At 38.8% G+C, this 17,899-nt stretch overlaps 2 non-coding genes across 2 annotated transcripts; one reads left to right on the top strand and one right to left on the bottom strand.

Annotated features, from left to right (window-relative positions):
• The first annotated feature begins 4,360 nt into the window (after positions 1-4,360).
• Positions 4,361-4,467, top strand: LOC148547618 (small nucleolar RNA R71). Its single transcript, XR_015898015.1, has one exon. It is a non-coding gene; the product is annotated as a small nucleolar RNA R71 (small nucleolar RNA).
• A 4,462-nt stretch (positions 4,468-8,929) lies between these two features.
• Positions 8,930-9,037, bottom strand: LOC148547617 (small nucleolar RNA R71). Its single transcript, XR_015898856.1, has one exon. It is a non-coding gene; the product is annotated as a small nucleolar RNA R71 (small nucleolar RNA).
• Between the last annotated feature and the right edge of the window lie 8,862 nt (positions 9,038-17,899).

Here is a 17,899-nt window from a genome sequence, read left to right as displayed (position 1 = left end):
CTTCATCACAAGTTTAATGTTCCTTTAAATTATTTTTTACTTTTATTTATTTTATTTTATTACTTCAATTGTTATTTACATCTCAATTGGCTTATGAACCATTCATGTTAGGATTTTCTTAATTAATATAATTCGAGGTATTTCAGACTTATGATTACTTTCCTTTATTTATCTAAATAATTTAGATTTTTCCCTTTTGGCTTTGGTTGATTAATTGGTAACTCTTGAGTTGTCAAACTCATCGTGATTGATAATTGTTATCTTTGTTGATTGATTTAAATTCCTATAACTCTAGTCTTTCTTTAGGAGTTGACTAGGACTTTAGGTGTTAAATTGATTTATCCACTTGACTTACCTTCATAGTTAGAGGTTGACTTAGTGGGGAGCAAAATATAATTCTCATCACCATTGATAAGGATAACTAGGATATGACTTCTAATTTTCATACCTTGCCAAGAGTTTTATCAGTTATTAATTTATTAATTCCTGCAATTTATTTCCCTTGTTCAAACCTTTTAAAACCCAAAAATACTGTTTTCCATAACTAATAATAAGAATACCTCCCTGCAGTTCCTTGAGAAGACTACCCGAGGTTTAAATACTCGGTTATCAATTTTATTGGGTTTGCTTAAGTGACAAACAAAACTTTTGTAAGAAAGGAATTCTTGTCGGTCTAAAAGCTATACTTACAACGGGAATTTATTTGTGAAAATTCTAGATCGCGCGAGAGTTTTTCTCTTTCAATGAGCAACAAATTCTTCTTGGTTAAGGTTAGGAGCTCTGTTGATTCCATAGATTAATATACTAGCTTTTTCTACTTTTAATTTATGCATTGATATCTTTTCAAGAATAAGTTTTTGCTCTTCATCCTAAGGGGTTTGAATGTGTTGGGAAACATGGTGGAAGCCCAAAGCAAGTTAGGAATTTTCCTCAAAATAAAATGAGGGAATTAGCGTTGCGAGTATAGTCCCAACCCGACAATCAACCAAAAATTAAAACAATTAAAGGACTAGTGATCAATGAGTGCGCAATTTCGGTTGCGAAGGCAACAAGATTTTCAATGAAGAGATAAACAATTAAAGGAATAAAAGAACATTCAAAATTTCAAGTAATGAACTAATGAAGGAATTAAAGAACTAACTATGTAATATAGACAAGTAAGCTATAAAAGTAATTGATGTATGTATGTGTGTGTGTGATTCAAAAGATAAATGTAGTCTTGGCTTGGGATGAGCTATGGATCCTTTCCTTGTTGGAACCACAACTATGACAATTGTAATGGATTAATCTCACTTAGTTAACCCTCACATCGGAGAGTAGGTTAAGGAGCATAATTGTTCTTAATCCACAAATCCTAAATCACTTGCTAATTGACTTAGCAACAAGTTAGCTTTAGTGGAAACAAGAACAATTAACAATCCAAGAATTATCACTAAATGTTGGACATTCCAACTCTAGGAACCCAATTGCTCATTTTTCCCAAGCCAAGAGGTGAAAATTTAGCCCATAATCAAAATTGACATTTTCACAAACACTTGGTGGGCAAAAACACAAATCATGGTAAAATTGAGAAAATGCTTGAAACTATGAGAAAAAATGATCAAAATCAACAATAGCAACTCAACCAAGCATATAACAATCATCAATCATCAAAATCATCAACAAGAAATCAAAATTACAAAAAGTATATATATTAACACTATAACTTTAATTACAAGAAAAAGTATCAAAATTGTAACTAAAAAGAGTAGTAATTAAGAGATACTTGGAGGTTAGCACAAACCAAGATCAAAAATTGAAATGGCACTTGAAATGTAAAATCCTAATATAAGCCCTAATGGTGATGAGAGAAAACTTAGAGAAAAAAAACTAAACCAAAGCCTCCTACTCTATTATAAAAACTACCCTAATGATATGCTATGTTTCCTCTATGTTTGCCCTCTCCAATATGAGCTATCAACATCAGAATTGGGCCTTCAAGCCCCTCAAAACACGAGTCACGTGTATTTTTAATGAAGGCATGCGCGGGCACCTGTGCGTACGCACAGACGTGTGCGCACGCACAGACGTGTGCGCACACACACTTGGCCGAATTCACAGGTTGTGCACACGCACAAGGGGTTATGCACACGCACACTTCGCGATACATAGGATGCTTGTGCGATGTGCTAGATGTTGTGCGCTCGCACACTTGGATCTTATTTGCTACCTGTGCGTACGCACAAGAGGCTGTGCGCACGCACACAACGCTTTACTCTTCTCCTTTGTTCCTTCATGCTTTCTCCTCCTTGCATGCTCTTCTTCCATTCTCACTAAGCCATTCCTACCTTATACATTTGAAATCACTCACAAACAATATCAAGGTATCGAATAGAAGGCAAAGGAAATAAAATTAGGTTAGATTAGGCATAAAAGAGCATGTTTTCATAATCAAACACAATTTAGGAAGAAAATCTCCAACTCCTTGGCATGACTTCCTTCTTCATGCTCCTTACTAGGCTCAATCACTTGATCTTTAATTAGGTCACAACCATAGATAGAGTAGACTTTAAGAGTAGGCTTCTTGGATCCATCCAAAGTGAACTTCATTATCTTTCCATCGGCTTCAAATGAGTAAGCTCCCGAAAATGCATCCAACTTGAATCAAGACGTCTTCAAAAATGGTCTCCCATGGAGAATAGAGGATGGCTTGTCCAAATCAATTAGAGGGGTTTTCAAGATATGAAAATCTACCAGGAAGAGCAACCCTTGGATATTCACCAAAACATTCTCCACAATTCCTACAACCGACACAATGCTTTTGTTCGCCAACACAAATCTTGCTCCGGACCTTTTCAATGGTGACAAGTTCAACTTCTCATAAATGGGGAGCGGCATAATGCTTACACAAGCTTCCAAATCACACATGAAATCCATGAACTCCATACCACCAATCACACAAGTTACTAAACATGGACCAGGATCATTACACTTTTCCGGAATAAGAGAAGAGATAGAGTCATTCACCGGGCTTTTGTTTAGCTCACCAATCTTGTCCTTGTGGGTGCAAACATCCTTGAGGAATTTGGCACACTTCGGCACTTGTTGGATGGCTTGAAAAAGAGGAATGGTAACTTCCACATTCTTAAAAATCTCCACCATATTGGGATCAAGGTCTTCATGCTTCTTTGCCTTTTTAGCCAATATTGGGAAAGAAATTGGTGTAGGATCTTCAAGACGGGTCTTCCTTTTGGGCTCCTTGACCTTTGATAGTTTCTCCTCACCTCTTGCAACATTTTCCTCCTCATCTCCCATCACTTCCACTTCTTTTTCTATTTCTTCATTGTGGGGCTCCTTGCTCAAATTTGTAGGCTCAAGACTAACTTCATCTAACTTGGTACCACTCCTAAGGGTGATAGCATTAATGCTTTCCTTTGGGTTTGGTTAGGGTTGAGAAGGTAGACCACTAGAGGTAGAAGCTTGATGGGCATTTTGAGTGTTTGAAGGAGAAAGAGTCAAACGGGATAAAGCTTCGGCAATGGTTGCCATGTACGTTTCTTGCTTCTTATGAAACTCCCTTTGCTCTTGCATGAAGCTTTAAAGTACATCATTAATGTAAGGTTAGTTTGGAGGGGGAAGTTGGTTGTTTTGGATGAGGTTAGGCCTAGTGTGTGGCGGTTGGTATCTTGCTTGATGTTGAGAATGTGGTTGTTGATTGGGTTGGGTAGGAGGTGGGCTTTGTGGTTGATATGGTGGGTAGTGAGGTTGTGGTGGTTGAGGGTAAGGTTGTTGGCCTTGGGAAGGTTGATGATAATAGACTCGTTGGTTGGAATAAGGTTGAGCTTGAGATGGTTGGTTCCACCTTTGATGGGAGTTGTATCTCCATCCTTGACTTTGGTTACCTCCGTATTGATGAGATCCTTGATTGCCTTGATTGTAATTGGACCTTTGTGGATAAGGATTTGCTACAACCAATGTATTGTCCTCTTGGAGTTGAGGGCATTCATCGGTGTAGTGACCGTTGCAAGCACAAATACCACAAGATCTAGGAGGTCCTTCAATTCTAGTAGGTTGGGGTGGAGGAGATAGCAACATTTGTGAAATTTGTTGGCCTTGAGTGAGTTGCCTTAACATGATTGTTATCTCACCAAGTGTCTTAGTCAAAATAGCATCATCGGAATGTGAGACTTCACTTATAGCCTTTGGTTGGGATTTTCTTGTTCTCAAATATTGAGTTGAGTCCGCTAAGTCCACAATGACTTCCCAAGCTTCTTCAGCGGTTTTGTTCTTAGTGAGAGATCCTCCACTTGAGGCATCAAGAAGTAGCTTGTCTTGAGGGATCATCCCTTGGAAAAACTAACTTATGAGCACCAATTCATCAATGCAGTGGTGAGGACAAGCTTCCAACAAATTTTTAAACCTTTCCCAATATTCATAAAGAGTCTCTCCATCTCTTTGCATGGTACAAGAGATTTTCTTCCTTAGACGATCCGTCTTTTGAGGTGGATAAAACTTCTCAAGAAACTCTTTGCGCAACAAATCCCAATTAGAAATCACTTCCTCAGATTGGGTGTAAAACCATTCTTTCGCCTTTCCCTCTAGTGAGAAAGGGAAAGCAAAAACTATAACTGCTATCTCATCTAAGCCATGTCTTCTTGCAGTAGAGTACACAACTTGAAAGTCCTTCAAGTGCTTGAGAGGATCTTCTCCCGATAACCCAGTATACTTCAAAAGCAAGTTGATCATACCCGTCTTGAGCTCAAAGTTGGCATCTAGATCTGGGTACCGAACTTACACCAGTTGCAAAGTAATGTCTGGGGCTCCGGCCTCCTTTGAAGTAATTCTCCTCGGTTGCTCCGCCATAGTGTTGTCACCTAATTCACTCAAAGAAATTTCAACACTTCCAACAGAAGAATACAAGGTTCCCTCGTTAAGTGAAGAATGAGGATCATGGTTAGAAGGTGATGGTGAATCGGCTTGCCCTTCAAGAGAGCCTAATTCACTATACACGAATGCTAACTAGCGCCGAACTTGCCTAATATGTGTTAAAGTCCTTTCTATTTCAGGGTCAAAAGGGGCCAAGCTCGGGTTTGGAAGCGACCATGTCATTCAACTGAGGAATTAATGAAAACATGCAATTACCAAAAGCAAAACAAGAACAAGAAAATAAATAAAAACAACCTAATAGTCAATAACTACTAAAACTATTTAGATAGATGCACCATTGATGAGTGGATAATTTATACGCTTTTTGGCATTATTTTTACATAATTTTCAGTATGATTTAGTTAGTTTTTAGTATATTTTTATTAATTTTTAAATAAAAATCACATTTCTGGATTTTACTATGAGTTTGTGTATTTTTCTGTAATTTCAGATATTTTCTGGCTAGACTTGAGGGACTTGAGCAAAAATCAGATTCAGAGGTTGAAGAAGGACTGCAGATGCTGTTGGATTCTGACCTCCCTGCACTCAAAGTGGATTTTCTGGAGCTACAGAACTCCAAATGGCGCGCTCTCAATTGCTTTCGAAAGTAGACATCCAGGGCTTTCCATCAATATATAATAGTCCATACTTTTTCCAAGTTTAGACGATGCAAACTGGCGTTCAATGCCAGTTCCATGCTGCATTCTGGAGTTAAACGCCAGAAACAGGTTGCAGAGTGGAGTTAAACGCCAGAAACAGGTTACAAACTGGCGTTCAACTCCAAGAGAAGCCTCTACACGTGTAAAGCTCAATGCTCAGCCCAAGCACATACAAAGTGGGCCCCGGAAGTAGATTTCTGCATCATTTACTTATTTCTGTAAACCCTAGTAACTAGTTTAGTATAAATAGGACTTTTTACTATTGTATTTACATCTTTTGATCATGTTTTGATGATTGAACCCTCCCTGGGAGGCTGGCCATTCGGCCATGCCTGGACCTTGTTCTTATGTATTTTCAACGGTAGAGTTTCTACACACCATAGATTAAGGTGTGGAGCTCTGCTGTTCCTCATGAATTAATACAAAGTACTATTGTTTTTCTATTCAATTCAAGCTTATTCCGATTCTAAGATATTCATTCGCACCACAATATGAATGTGATGATCGTGACAGTCATCATCATTCCCAACCTATGAACGCGTGCCTGACAACCACTTCCGTTCTACCTTAGATTGAATGAGTATCTCTTGGATTCCTTAATCAGAGTCTTCGTGATATAAGTCAGAATCCATGGACGGCCATTCTGGAGATCCGAAAAGACTAAACCTTGTCTGTGGTATTCCGAGTAGGATCTGAGAAGGGATGGCTGCGACGAGCTTCAAACTCGCGGGTGCTGGGCGTAGTGACAGACGCAAAAGGATCAATGGATCCTATTCCAGTATGATCGAGAACCGACAGATGATTAGCCATGCAGTGACAGTGCATTGGACCATTTTCACTGAGAGGACAGGATGTAGCCATTGACAACGGTGATGCCTAACATACAGCTTGCCATAGAAAGGAGTATGAATGATTGGATGAAGACAATAGCAAAGCAGAGGTTCAGGAGGAATGAACGCATCTCTATACGCTTATCTGAAATTCTCACCAATGAATTACATAAGTATCACTATCTTTATTTTACGTTTTATTTATATTTTAATTATCAATTCACCATAATCAATTAAATCCGCCTGACTGAGATTTACAAGATGACCATAGCTTGCTTCAAGCCGACAATCTCTGTGGGATCGACCCTTACTCACGTAAGGTTTATTACTTGGATGACCCAGTGCACTTGCTGGTTATTTGTGAGAAGTTGTGACAAAGAACTAAGATTATGAATGTGCGTATTAAGTTTTCAGTGCCATTACCAAGGAATGAACCATCACGATTTCCGCGCAACAAGTTTTTGGCGCCGTTGCCGGGGATTGTTCGAGTTTGGACAATTGACGGTTCATCTTGTTGCTCAGATTAGGTAATTTTATTTTATTTTTAAGCTTTTTTATTTCTTATTTTCGAAAAATATAAAAAAAAATTCTTCTTTTTCGTTTTTCCCAAAATAATTTTCGAAAAAAACCAAAAAAATTAACAAAATCATAAAATCAAAAATAATTTGATGTTTCTTGTTTGAGTCTAGTGTCTAATTGTAAGTTTGGTGTCAATATCATGCTTTTAACTTTTCTTAAATTTTCGAAGAACACATGCATTGAGTTTCTTTCTTGTTCTTCATGATCTTCAAGTTGTTCTTGGTAAGTCTTCTTGTTTGATCTTTAAAATTTTTTGTTTTGCATCTTTTCTTGTTTTTCATATGCATTTTCAATTTGTTAGTGTCTAATTATTGAAAATTTCTAAGTTTGGTGTCTTGCATGTTTTTCTTTTCTTAAAAATTTTCAAAAATAAGTTCTTGGTGTTCATCTTGACATTCAAAGTGTTCCTGGTGTTCATCTTGACACTCATAGTGTTCTTGCATGCATCATGTGTTTTGATCCAAAATTTTCATGTTTTGAGTCTCTTTATTGTTTTTCTCTTTCATCATTAAAAATTCAAAAATAAAAAAAAATATCTTTTCCTTATCTCACTCATAATTTTCGAAAATTTGATTTGATTTAGTCAAAAGTTTTAAAAATTTAATTGTTTCTTATGAGTCAAATCAAATTTTCAATTTAAAAAAAATTCTATCTTTAAAATCTTTTTCATTTTTTCTTTCATATTTTCAAAAATTTCAAATTGATTTTCAAAAATCTTTTTCTTATTTTGTTTCATAATTTCAAAATCTTTACTAACAATTAATGTGATTGATTAAAAAATTTTTAAGTTTGTACTTGCCTATTAAGAAAGGTTCAATCTTTAAATTTTAAAATCATATCTTTTAGTTTCTTGTTAGTCAAGTAATCAACTTTAATTCTCAAAATCAAATCTTTTTAAATTTCTTTTTCAAATCTTTTTGAAAATAAATTTCAATCACATCTTTTTCAAAATCTTTTCTAACTTCTTATCTTTTCAAAATTTGATTTTCAAATCTTTTTCAATTAACCACTTGACTTTTTGATTGATTCTTATCTTTTTCAAAACTACCTAACTAATTCTCTCTCTAATTTTCGAAAATCCCTCCCCTCTTTTTCAAAATTCCTTTTTAATTAACTAATTGTTTTAAAAATTTAATTTAATTTAATTTCAATTTTAATTTTCGAATTTTAACTTTAATTTTTAAATATTTTTATTTTATTTTGTTTAATTTTCGAATTATTCTCTCATCTCTCATCTCCTTCTATTTATTTATTCATCTACTACTAACACTTCTCTTTCACCCAAAATTCGAACACCATCTTCCTCTCTGTGTTCGAGTTTTTCTCTTTCCCTCCTTTTATTCTTCTCTTCCACTCACATAAAAGAATCTCTATACTGTGACATAGAGGATTCCAAATTTTCTTTTTTGTTTTCTTCTTTTTCATATGAGCAGGAACAAGGATAAGAACATTCTTGTTGAAGCTGATCCTGAACCTGAAAGAACTCTGAAGAGGAAGCTAAGGGAAGCTAAAGCACAACTCTCTGGAGAAAATCTGACAGAAATTTTCGAAAAAGAAGGAGACATGGCCGAAAATAATAACAATGCAAGGAAGATGCTTGGTGACTTTACTACACCTAATTCCAATTTACATGGAAGAAGCATCTCAATCCCTGCCATTGGAGCAAACAATTTTGAGCTGAAACCTCAATTAGTTTCTCTGATGCAACAGAATTGCAAGTTTTATGGACTTCCATCCGAAGATCTCTTTCAGTTTTTAACTGAATTCTTACAGATCTGTGATACTGTTAAGACCAATGGGGTTGATCCCGAGGTCTACAGGCTTATGCTTTTCCCATTTGCTTGAAGAGACAGAGCTAGAATATGGTTGGACTCTCAACCTAAAGATAGCCTGAACTCTTGGGATAAGCTGGTCACGGCTTTCTTAGCCAAGTTCTTTCCTCCTCAAACGCTTAGTAAGCTTAGAGTGGATGTTCAAACCTTCAGACAAAAAGAAGGTGAATCCCTCTATGAAGCTTGGGAGAGATACAAGGAACTGACCAAAAAGTGTCCTTCTGACATGCTTTCAGAATGGACCATCCTGGATATATTCTATGATGGTCTGTCTGAATTATCTAAAATGTCATTGGACCATTCTGCAGGTGGATCCATTCACCTAAAGAAAATGCCTGCAGAAGCTCAGGAACTCATTGACATGGTTACAAATAACCAGTTCATGTACACTTCTGAAAGGAATCCTGTGAGTAATGGGACGCCTCAGAGAAAGGGAGTTCTTGAAATTGATACTCTGAATGCCATATTTGCTCAGAATAAAATATTGACTCAGCAAGTCAATATCATCTCTCAGAGTCTGAATGGATTGAAGGAATCATCCAACAGTACTAAAGAGGCCTCTTCTGAAGAAGAAGCTTATGATCCTGAGAACCCTGCAATAGCAGAGGTGAATTACATGGGTGAACCCTATGGAAACACCTATAATCTCTCATGGAGAAATCATCCAAATTTCTCATGGAAGGATCAACAAAAGCCTCAACAAGGCTTTAATAATGGTGGAAGAAACAGGTTTAGCAATAGCAAGCCTTTTCCATCATCCACTCAGCAACAGACAGAGAATTCTGAGCAGAATCCATCTAGCTTAGCAAATATAGTCTCTGATCTATCTAAGGCCACTATGAGTTTCATGAATGAAAAAAGGTCCTCCATTAGAAATTTGGAGGCACAAGTGGGCCAGCTGAGTAAAAGAGTTACTGAAATTCATCCTAGTACTCTCCCAAGCAATACAGAAGAGAATCCAAAGAGAGAGTGCAAGGCCATTGATTTGACCATCATGGCCGAACCTACAAGGAAAGAGGAGGACGTGAATCCTAGTGAGGAAGACCTCCTGGGACGTCCAGTGACCAATAAGGAGTTCCCCTTTGAGGAACCAAAAGAATCTGAGGCTCATCTAGAGACCATAGAGATTCCATTGAACCTCCTTCTGCCCTTCATAAGCTCTGATAAGTATTCTTCCTCTGAAGAGGATGAAGACATTACTGAAGAGCAAGTTGCTAAGTACCTTGGTGCAATCATGAAGCTGAATGCCAAATTATTTGGTAATGAGACTTGGGAAGATGAGCGGATAATTTATACGCTTTTTGGTATTGTTTTTACATAGTTTTCAGTATGATTTAGTTAGTTTTTAGTATATTTTTATTAGTTTTTAAATAAAAATCACATTTCTAAACTTTACTATGATTTTGTCTATTTTTCTGTGATTTCAGGTATTTTCTGGCTGAAATTGAGGGGCTTGAGCAAAAATCAGATTCAGAGGTTGAAGAAGGACTGCAGATGCTGTTAGATTCTGACCTCCCTGCACTCAAAGTGGATTTTCTGGAGCTACAGAATTCCAAATGGCGCGCTCTTAATTGCGTTGGAAAGTAAACATCCAGGACTTTCCAGCAATATATAATAGTCCATACTTTGCCCGAGTTTAGACGACGCAAACTGGCATTCAACGCCAGTTCCATGCTGCATTCTGGAGTTAAACGCCAGAAACAGCTTGCAGAGTGGAGTTAAACGCCAGAAACAGGTTACAAACTGGCGTTCAACTCCAAGAGAAGCCTCTACACGTGTAAAGCTCAATGCTCAGTCCAAGCACACACCAAGTGGGCCCCGGAAGTGGATTTCTGCATCATTTACTTATTTCTGTAAACCCTAGTAACTAGTTTAGTATAAATAGGACTTTTTACTATTGTATTTACATCTTTTGGTCATGTTTTGATGATTGAAACCTCCCTGGGAGGCTGGCCATTCGGCCATGCCTGGACCTTGTTCTTATGTATTTTCAACGGTAGAGTTTCTACACACCATAGATTAAGGTGTGGAGCTCTGCTGTTCCTCATGAATTAATACAAAGTACTATTGTTTTTCTATTCAATTCAAGCTTATTCTGATTCTAAGATATTCATTCACACCTCAATATGAATGTGATGATCGTGACAGTCATCATCATTCCCAACCTATGAATGCATGCCTGGCAACCACGTCTGTTCTACCTTAGATTGAATGAGTATCTCTGGGATTCCTTAATCAGAGTCTTCGTGGTATAAGTTAGAATTCATGGACGGCCATTCTTGAGATCCGAAAAGACTAAACCTTGTCTGTGGTATTCCGAGTAGGATCTGGGAAGGGATGGCTGCGACGAGCTTCCAACTCGCGGGTGCTGGGCGTAGTGACAGACACAAAAGGATCAATGGATCCTATTCCAGTATGATCGAGAACCGACAGATGATTAGCCATGCAGTGACATCGCATTAGACCATTTTCACTGAGAGGACAGGATGTAGCCATTGACAACGGTGATGCCTAACATACAGCTTGCCATAGAAAGGAGTATGAATGATTGGATGAAGACAATAGGAAAGCAGAGGTTCAAGAGGAATGAACGCATCTCTATACGCTTATCTGAAATTCTCACCAATGAATTACATAAGTATCACTATCTTTATTTTAAGTTTTATTTATATTTTAATTATCAATTCACCATAATCAATTAAATCTGCCTGACTGAGATTTACAAGATAACCATAGCTTGCTTCAAGCCGACAATCTCCGTGGGATCGACCCTTACTCACGTAAGGTTTATTACTTGGACGACCCAGTGAACTTGCTGGTTAGTTGTGTGAAGTTGTGACAAAGAACTAAGATTATGAATGTGCGTATTAAGTTTTCAGCGCCGTTACCAAGGTATGAACCGTCACGATTTCTGCGCACCAACCATCTATCAATTAGTGTCAAGTAACAAACAAAAATCAAGTCAAGTATTCACACTATTCACATATTCACAACAACCAAAACTATAGCACTCATTGCACTTAGAATCCCCGGTAACGGTGCCAAAAACATAGTGGAAGCCCAAAGCGGGTTAGGAATTTTTCTCAAAATAAAATGAGGGAATTAGCGTTGCGAGTATAGTCCCAACCCGACAATCGACCGACACCAAAGTTTGAATTCCATAGGTTGTCACAATTAAATCAAATACAATTCCGAGAGTTTTAATTCCCGGGTCGTCTCCCAAGGACTAGTGATCAATGACTGCACAATTTCAGTTGTGAAGGCAACAAGATTTTCAATGAAGAGATAAACAATTAAAGGAATAAAAGAACATTCAAAATTGCAAGTAATGAACTAATGAAGGAATTAAAGAACTAACTATGTAATATAGACAAGTAAGCTATAAAAGTGATTGATGTATGTATGTGTGTGTGTGATTCAAAACATAAATATAGTCTTGGCTTGGGATGAGCTAGGGATCCTTTCCTTGTTAGAACCACAACTATGACAATTGTAATAGATTAATCTCAATTAGTTAACCCTCACATCAGAGAGTAGGTTAAGGAGCATAGTTGTTCTTAATCCACAAATCCTAACTCACTTGCTAATTGACTTAGCAACAAGTCAGCTTTAGTGGAAACAAGAACAATTAACAATCCAAGAATTATCACTAAATGTTGGACATTCTAACTCTAGGAACCCAATTGCTCATTTTCTCCAAGCCAAGAGGTGGAAATTTATCCCATAATCAAAATTGACATTTCCACAAACACTTGGTGGACAAAAACACAAATCTTGGTAAAATTGAGAAAATACTTGAAACTATAAGCAACAAATGATCAAAATCAACAATAGCAACTCAACTAAGTATATAACAATCATCAATCATCAAAACCATTAACAAGAAATCAAAATTATAAAAAGTATATATATTAACACTATAACTTTAATTACAAGAAAGAGTATCAAAATTGTAACTAAAAAGAGTAGTAATTAAGAGATACTTACAATGGAGGCTAGCACAAACCAAGATCAAAAATGGAAATGGCACTTGAAATGTAAAACCCTAATGGTGATGAGAGAAAACTTAGAGAAAAAAAAACTAAACTAAAGCCTCCTACTCTATTCTAAAAACTACCCTAATGATATGCTATGTTTCCTCTATGTTTGCCCCCTCCAATATGAGCTCTTAGCATTAGAATTGGGCCTCCAAGCCCTTCAAAATGCGAGTCACGTGCATTTTTAATGAAGGCATACGCGGTCACCTGTGCGTACGCATAGACGTGTGTGCACGCACACTTGGCCGAATTCACAGGTTGTGCACACGCACACTTCGCGATACATAGGATGCTTGTGTGATGTGCTAGATACTGTGCGCTCACACAATTGGCTCTGATTTGCTACCTGTGCGTACGCACAAGAGGCTGTGCGCATGTACACAACGCTTTGCTCTTCTCCTTTGTTCCTTCATGCTTCCTCCTCCTTGCTTGCTCTTCTTCCATTCTCAACAAGCCATTCCTACCTTATACATCTGAAATCACTCACAAACAACATCAAGGTATCGAATGGTAGGCAAAGGAAATAAATTTAGGTTAAATTAGGCACAAAAGAGCATGTTTTTATAATCAAGCACAATTTAGGAGGAAAGCTCAAAAGCATGCTATTTAATGGAATACGTGTAGGTTTATATGATGAAATCCACTCAACTCTAACAAAAAAATATCATAAAACATGGATTCATCAAAACAATTCTTCTCTAACCTGAATTCTTTTAACTTCTTGAAAAAGTTGATTAATTAAAATAAGTTTGAAAACCAATTCTCACAAATTTTAAGTTTTGAAACTAGACTTGATAAGTGACATAAAATCAACTAGGGAAAATTCTTATGAATTGTGTGGTTTATGAATCAGTAAACGTGCTTAACACTTTTCTTAAAGTATATATATATATATATATATATATATATATATATATATATATATATATATATATATATAATTAGAAGGAATTATTAAATGAGAAGTCTGAAAAGGAATAAAAAGAAAATCCGCAAAGTTTAGGTTGGTTAGTGTTCACACCCTGGGCCGAGCTATCCGACCCGAGATGTTCAGTGACAAAGCGACCGACCTCTTCAGGTCAGGCTATCCGACCTCTTATCAAAAGAGGTCGGCCAAATCGACAGGAAAGCCCAGTAAAGGGCCCAAATAGAGGAACACGACCCAAATCCAAAGGCAGTCCAAGCCTATAGAGATAAGGGCGGTTCCCTTGAAGATAAGCTTACCTCAACCCAAAGATAAGATAAGATAAGATAAGATAACTAACTTATCTTATCTAAAAAGGTCACTCCACACCACTATAAATACACTGGAGCACCCAGGTATAACTCATACTCTGATTCTATAATAAACCTGCTTAATACCCGTGCTAACATAAGCATCGGAGTCTCTTGCAGGTACCCCCACCCTCCGGTGACCAAGGATCAGAAGTGCAGCCAGTCCAACAAGTCGGACACAACAGCTCCGGCCGCCACCAGCCAGTTGGACACGTCATCTCCGACCAGTACAGAAGATCTCATCCGAGATCGGCCTACAGTTTCAGGTAACCCCCGGAACATTGGTGCCGTTGCCGGGAAACCTGGAAGTCATCCCATCATTATGGCAGACGACCATGACAACGACCATGATTCAAATCTAGAGGATAGAACGCCGTACAAAAATGCGAACGCTACACCAAAAGATACTCCGGAATCTAACGGAGACAAAAACTCATCACATCCGGGAGTAATAGAAGCACTTCAAGATCGTCTAAAGCAACTTGAAAAAGAAAGCCAGCATCAACGAGAAGTTGGCAAGGATCTACAAAGAGAGGTAAGGAGACGTCGAGAGCTAGAAGATAAAATCCTACAACTCGAAGCTGATCTCAAAGCAAAGGCTACCCGAACCACCCCTGAGGATAATTCACGCAAAGATCAAGATCCATTCACTAGGGACATCATGAAAACTAAAATTCCTAAAGACTTCAAACTCTCGGATATGACTCTGTATGATGGCACTACAGATCCCAACCATCACCTCAGCAACTTCAGAAGCAGAATGTACCTCACTGACGCCTCGGACGCAGTTCGCTGCAAAGCCTTTCCAACGACCCTCACAAAGACAGCAAGTAGATGGTTCGACAACTTACCTCCTAAGTCCATCTCAAGCTTTGACGACCTAGCTAAAAAATTCCTGGCTAGATTCTCCATCCAAAAAGACAAGGCCAAGCACGCCCCCAGTCTACTAGGAATCAGGCAAGGAGATCGGGAAAGTCTTCGCAACTACATGGAGAGGTTCAACAAAATATGCCTAGGCATACAAAGCTTGCTAACAGAGGCCGCCATCATGGGCCTCATCAATTGCCTACGAGAGAGACCTTTCAGCCAATCTATATCGAAGAAATATCCCACGTCTCTGGATGAGGTGCAGGAGCGAGCGGAAAAATATATCAACATGGAAGAAAACTCTCGGTTGGGAAAAACGTCAAAATCCGGATTCTCCTACCGAGACAAAGATAAAGAATCCAAAAAGAAGGAAGATCGACAAGGGGAGAAAATTAAAAAATATCATAATTACACCCCCTCTTAGTGTATCCCTGGTAGATGTCTACAAAGAAGTCTGCCATACGGAAAAGATACCCCAGCCCGACCACTCAAAGGTAAAAGAGGAGGAGGAAATCGGAACGAATACTGTGAATATCACTGAGTCCGAGGACATTCCACCAACGAATGCTTCGACTTAAAAAACATCATAGAAAAATTAGTAACAGAAGGAAAACTAGATCGGTTTCTGGCCACCCGAGATGATGATCAAAGAAAAAGAAGAAGGGATGAAGATGTCGGACGAATCGAGCGATCACCTTGTACGCCAGAAAGACATGTCCATATGATACACGGAGGATTTGCAGGAGGAGAAATCTCCAAATCATCCCGCAAAAGATATCTCAAAGAAGTATATCATGTTGAAGGAAAGGAGGAAGCTCCCAACATCCCTGCAATCACATTCACCAAAGAGGATGCATCCGGTATTGTTCATACCCTGGTCGAGCTACCCGACCCGGGATGATTGGCGACAAAGCGACCGACCTCTTCAGGTCAGACTACCCGACCTCTTCTAAAGAGCTCGGCCAAATCGACAGGAAAACCCAATAAAGGGCCCAAATAGAGGAACACGACCCAAATCCAAAGGCAATCCAAGCCTATAGAGATAAAGGCGGTTCCCTTGAAGATATGCTGACTTCACCCAAAATAAGATAAGATAACTAACTTATCTTATCAGAAAGGTCAGCCCACACTACTATAAATACATTGGAGCACCCAGGTATAACTCATACTCTGATTCTACATAAAACCTGCTTAATACCCGTGCTAACTTAAGCATCGGAGTCTCTTGTAGGTACCCCCCACCCTCCGGTGGCCAAGGATCAGCAGTGTGGCAAGTCCAACGAGTTGGACACGACAGCTCCAGCCGCCACCAGCCAGCCGGACATGCCGTCTCCGACCTGTACCGAAGATCTCATCTGAGATCGACCTCCAGTTTTAGGTAACCCTCGGAATAGGTATCATCTCAGGACACGACGACCCCATGGTCATCACCATCATACTGGCAAACGCCAATCTCCACCGCACATTAATAGACCAAGGGAGTTCCGCCGACATCTTATTCAAAATTGCTTTCGACAAGCTCGGCTTAGAAGAAAAGGAACTTAGAGCATACCCTAACAGCCTGTTTGGACTGGGAGATACCCCAATACAACCGCTGGGATACGTGCCACTACATACAACCTTCGGAAAAGGGAACCAATCCAGAACACTCAAGATAGACTACATCATGGTCGACGTGAGTTCAGCCTACAATGCCCTAATAGGTCGAACAACACTAAATCAACTCAGCGCAATAGTCTCAACTCCATATCTATGCATGAAATTCCCAACTACAGAAGGGATAGCCACAATAAAAGCAGATCAAAAGATGGCACGCCACTATTATAACGAAAGTCTAAACCTCAGAGGTAGAAGAGAAGAGTTCCATACAGTTGAGCTCGGTGGAGTTCAGAGGCGTGAAGAACTCCGTCCACAACCCGAAGGAGAAATAGAGAAAGTTCAGATCGGGGATATCTCAGACAAAACAACTAATATTGGCACGATCCTGAAGGGACACGCAAGAGAATTACTAGTACAGTTCTTACGAGATAATGTCGATCTCTTCGCATGGAAAGCTGCAGACATGCCAGGCATAGACCCCAAGCTAATGAGTCACAAGTTGGCGGTCTATCCAGGATCTCGGCCGGTACAGCAAAGACGAAGAAAACTTGGGCCAGAACGATCCCAAGCTGTGGAAGAACAGGTACAAGCACTACTGGAGGCAGGATTCATAAGAGAAGTCAAGTACCCACTATGGCTAGCTAACATCGTCTTGGTGAAAAAATCAAATGGGAAATGGTGAATGTGCACCGACTACACCGACCTCAACAAAGCCTGCCCAAAAGATCCTTACCCACTCCCAAGTATCGACGCCCTGGTAGATGCTTCATCCGGATATAGATACCTCTCGTTTATGGATGCATATTCCGGATACAACCAAATTCCCATGTATCCACCAGATCAAGAAAAGACCTCGCTTTTGACGCCAAAAGAAAACTACTGCTACATTATAATGCCTTTCGATCTCAAGAATACGGGAGCTACGTATCAAAGGCTAATGAATAAAGTCTTTTCAAATCATATCGGAAAGATCATGGAGGTCTACGTGGACGACATATTAATAAAGACACAAAGTGAAGAGACATTATTGTCCGACCTGGCCCAAGTGTTCGACACTATAAGGAAGCATAACATGCACATCAATCCCGCAAAATGCACTTTTGCAGTAGAAAAAGGCAAGTTCTTGGGTTTTATGCTCACACAAAGAGGAATTAAGGCAAATCCGGATAAATGCCAGGCCATACTCAACATGAAAAGCCCAACTTGTGTCAGAGAAGTACAACAACTCAACGGGAGGTTGGCAGCCTTGTCCAGGTTTCTAGCGGGATCAGCGATAAGATCCCTTCCTTTCTATGCCACTCTAAGGAAAAGAAAGA

Source organism: Arachis ipaensis, chromosome B8, assembly GCF_059453495.1.
Source record: "Arachis ipaensis isolate K30076 ecotype BB chromosome B8, ASM5945349v1, whole genome shotgun sequence".
Classification (NCBI taxonomy): domain Eukaryota; kingdom Viridiplantae; phylum Streptophyta; class Magnoliopsida; order Fabales; family Fabaceae; genus Arachis; species Arachis ipaensis.
The sequence above is the reverse complement of the archived record's forward strand: the minus strand, read 5'-3'. Positions and strand labels throughout refer to the sequence as shown.